Here is a 5009-nt window from a genome sequence, read left to right as displayed (position 1 = left end):
TTTCCCTAATTTCCACTCTAATTTCTCAAATTAAATGATGAAATTCAAGACTAAATCATGAAATTAAACCAAATATGAGTGAAGAATACTTACCCTAATTGCTCTACTGAAAATCTCCTCAAATTTTACCTTCTCCCGAGCTCTTTAATGGTTTTTGTGATATTGGACTTAAACCCTCGATTTCCAAATATAATTCGTCTGCCCAGATGTTTTCTTCATCGCAAATGCGGCAGCACCCTCGCGTTCGTAAAGTACAAAGCTTCACTGACCAAAATTCCTTCTGCACGAACGTGATGCACAACTGGCTCACCTCTTCGCGAACGCGACCTTTACTACGCGAACACGTAGAACAAATGACTTTGGGTCCCAGCTATTCCACTTCCTCTATGCGAACGCAGCAAAACCCTCGCAAACGCGTTGACCACTGACCTCAGCCCTTCTCGAACACGGGACCACCTTTGCGAATGCGAAGGCCAACTCCACTTCCTCATATCCTAACCCTTCGCGAACGCGGGACATCCATCGCGAACGCGAAGGTCAAAAACCTGCAACACCAACAACAGTTTTTCTGCAGATTTTTCCAACATGAAATGACCCGTTCAACCACCCGAAACTCACTTGCGGGCCTCGGGACCTTAACAAAACATGCCAACATATCCCATAACATTATTAAAACTTATTCCAACCATCGGAACACTCAAGACAACATCAAAACACCAAAATTACATCGTATTCAAGCCCAAGAATTCCAAAAATTTCCAAATTCCGCTTTCGATCAAAGTCTATCAAACCTCGTCCGAATGACCTGAAATTTTGCACACACATCACAAATGGCACAACGGACCTACTCCAGCTTCCGTAATTCTATTCCAACCCCCATATCAAAATCTCACCTATCAAACGGTAAACGCTAAAATTCCAATTTCACAAATTCAAGCCTAAACCTTCCACGGACCTCCAAAATACATTCTTATCACACTCCTAAGTTCCAAATGACCTAACGGAGCTAAATAAATCATAAAAATTCCAATCCAAATCATATACTAACAAGGCAAAACTTGGTCAAACCTTTCAAATTTTAAGCTTCAAACTGAGAACTGTTCTTCCAAAATCATTCTGATTACCCTGAAAACCAAAATGGACGATTTACATAAGTCACCATCACATGGGGCTAGTCATGCCCGAGAATTGGCGAACAAAGTACAAAAGCTCAAAATGACTGGTCGGGTCGTTACAATGATGTTCCAATATCTTTAAAAGAAAAAGGGTGAAGGCCATTCGACCCCGGAGCTTTGAAAGGTTTGAAGGAGAAAATAGCCTTCTTGATCTTACTGTCTAAAAGTGGATTGTCTAGTGAATTAAGTTCTATTTTGGGATGACTAGAGTGATTTCCCTTTTTATCAATCCAGTTTGTAGAAGAGTGGGAAGTGGTGAAAATATTACTAAAGAAACTTAATACGTGAGACATGAGCAAATGATGGTCATTAATCCAATTTCCAGTGTCATCCTTAAAGAAGGTAATTTTATTTTTTCTTCTTCTATTTCAGGCAGATATATGGAAAATTTTTGTATTTGCATCCCCTTTATTAAGACACATTATTATAGATGTCAATTTTCAGTAATCCTCTTCTATCTTAAGGATGTCATTGTAGTCTTTTTCAAGATTGCATTCTAAAGATTGAAGGAAAGTACTATGGGTATAGTTCCTGGAGTCTTGAATACCTTGCAACCTTGCTAAAAAATTCCTTTTCTTTCCCATTATATCACCAAATGTCTTATATCTCCAAGGCTTAATACTATCTATAAAACTTTTGGGGGCACAACAATAGTCAGCACCATGCCAATTTTTTCTGACAAGAATTTGGAATTCCGGATGTCTACACCAATAAGCCTCTAATCGGAAGAGTTGAGAATGGCGTTGTCTATTTCTAGGAATTAGTTCTACTAAATTGGGATTATGGTCAGAATAAGTTTTGGACAGATGAATTATAGAGCAATTTGGAAACAACTCACACCATTCTTCGTTTCCTAAGACTTTGTCTAATCTTTCCATAATAAAGCCTTTATTTCTTTGTCTATGGTTTGACCACGTATATTTATAGACTTTGTAGTCCATATCCATAAGGTTACACTTGTTAATTTTTGGCAATAAATAATCTGCCCTATTGTTGTTTATAGGTCTCCCCCCAAATTTTTCATTTGAGCCTAAAATGTCATTAAAATCTCCTCCTATCATCCACGTGCCTTTATAATTTTTATAAATATTTTCTAGATTTTTCCAAATAAAATTTCTATATTGGTAGTTAGTACTAGCATAAATAGAAGAAAATAACCAAGTTTTACGTATAGGAAGTACCTCAATTGTTGCATGAATCTCTTGGTTCCTACGGATGAAGTTGTGGATAGTGACCACCTCATGATTCCACATAACTACCATGCCACCTGACTGACCTTCTGATGGTACCTCTATCAGCTTCGAGAAGCCAAAATCATCAAGCATTTGCTCATGATTTATTATCTTAGTTTCTAGTAAAGTCATCATGCATAGCCTATGAGTGTCTATCATTTCCCTAAGATTTCTTCTAAAGTTATCATTATTTCCCCCTTTTACATTCTAGATGATGAAGTCAGTTGGACGATTGATTGATTGATTTAGGTTCATGTTCGTTGGGTCCTCAGTCTCCCTCACCACTCCCAAAAAGATATGGTTCCTTCTTAGAGATGGAACTAGGATCACGGCTCTGTTGCCCACTGTTTGATCCTGGGGTGGCATGATATCCATCGATCATTTGTAAAGTGCTAAGGAGCAGTTGAGCACATGACTCTTCTCTTGCATCTCCGTGAAGAGATACATATTTACCCCGTCTAGGTTTGAGAATTCTAGAATTTGCTCTGAGCCTAGGTTGAGGTGTTCTTCTATCTCCTCCTCCATAATTACTTCTGCCTGACATGGTTCTTGCATTGCATAGGGGTGTAGTGGTGGTGCTTGTGGTTTCACTTAGTTTATTGGTTATTCTTGAGCCTGTTGGGTAGTCTCCCATGGCATGAAGATGGGGTTCAGATGGGTTAGCATTTCTGATGGGAAGAAGTGGATGTTTGGGAGAATATTCTGTGTTTGTATTGGGTTAAATGTGGTGGCATATTCCACTAATTTCTCATTGCATGCACTATGTTTTGGTTCAACGATGGTACTAGTGGGTGTAGGATGTTGTTGAGCCAAACTTGATTCAAGTAGTTGCTCATTGCAAGCCTCATTCCCTCTGTTATTAGTTGTGGTAGGTATTGAATGTTTTGGAGGATTACTATCGAATCCTGACTATTGACTTGGATGCTGAATGAGACTGTATGTTCCATTAGACCCATTTTCATCCACGAGAGAGGTTGATAGTCTTGAGCCTATGGAGGTTGGACATAGATGATGTGAGGGTTTTCTGGATGTGGAGGGACTGGAGGTAAGTTTTACATCATTTGAACTCTGTGTTGTCTGAGGATTTGGATGAGTCTGTGTCTCTTTCTTAGGGTAGATGGGATCCTTGGCATTATGAGAAGACTGTTAGATATTTAAAGGGCTAATGGTAGTCGAGGGATTAGGGTTATCAGTGGAGAGGGTGGGATTGGTGGCTGGGGCAATGATTGGAACTTTATTTTGCATGCCCTATGAGTGGCCAATGTTTAGATTTATAGAGAGATATCTCATGGATGTAGTATCTATTATGTGCTCAAGGGAAGAAGACATTTGTTCTTCCTTAGACTCTTTAAGGGACATTTAGACAACATGCTTTGGGGGGGGGGGAATATTTTCATATCTTTGAGACAGATCCTTATTTGTAGAATCAGTTATAGGGGGATTAGTAATAGGCTTTTGTATTGATGGGTGATAGGACGTGTAGAGCTAGTATTAGTGAAGGAGTTAATATCATTATTAGTAATGTCTAACTGCATGTTACAATTATCATTAGTAGTACCAATAGATGCATAGGAGTCTAGTAATACCATGTCATTTGCTTGGGAATCCAAGTATCTATTTGCATGGGGATTTTTTGAAGAATTTTTATTTTTATATTTGGTGGTTTAGTTCAAAACCATTTGCTCATCATCTAAGAGTGAGAAGTTGTTTTAGACTGGTATAGTGAAATTGCCCAAACTCATTCTAGTCGGAATTTTTCCACCATTACTAACTGAGTTTTGAGTAGGTTCTTTCATTTTGTATTGCAAGATTTGAGTATCTATGTACCTATCCGTATTAATATTGAATAATTTTACCTAGATACCTGCGCCATCGAGCTTCTCCTTTGGATTAATGTTGTTGGACTGTTTTTTGAACTTTGCCTCTTCCCTTTGTTGAAAGAAGCGATTTTCATCCTCCTTCTTGATTTCCCACCTTTGTATTTGGTTGTTTATTGCCTGGGTAGGGAATGTCTTGGATATCTTTTTGGATGTAAATACATTGACCAACTGTGTGTCCCAGTCTCCCGCAATTTTTGCATAGGAGATTTTTCCCTTCATAGTGTATATATTGTTTCTGGTTACCAATATAGATGAAGGATTGCACTGAAAACTCCAATGGCAGCTCCACACAAAGTCTGGCATAACGACCCCTCATTGTTGTTGATGTGCATACATCAATTTTTAGTAGTCGTCCAATGGAGTTACCAATTTTTTCTAAAAAATTTCCGTCATAAAACTCCGTTGGTAGTTGTGGTAGCCTAATCCATATTGCTGAGGTTGTCAATTTCTCTTTCGTGGCTACAAAATTTGGTTTTCATTTAGCAACTAAAAGGTAATGGACATTGATGAACCACGGGCCCCAGTGAAGAGCTTTCTCAATATTTTCTTTTCGTTTGAATTTGATTATGAAATAATCTTCCCCTTGGTCAATTAATGAAAAATCTTCCGTTAGGCATCATAGTTCTTGAATTTTTTTCTTTTAAGTATTGATGTAGTATACGTTTTCCAAAGAGTTTATCAATGATTGAACACTTTCATGACTCGTAAATTCTTTGTTTATC

Source organism: Nicotiana sylvestris, chromosome 4, assembly GCF_000393655.2.
Source record: "Nicotiana sylvestris chromosome 4, ASM39365v2, whole genome shotgun sequence".
Taxonomy (NCBI): Eukaryota; Viridiplantae; Streptophyta; class Magnoliopsida; order Solanales; family Solanaceae; genus Nicotiana; species Nicotiana sylvestris.
This window is presented reverse-complemented; position numbering follows the sequence as displayed.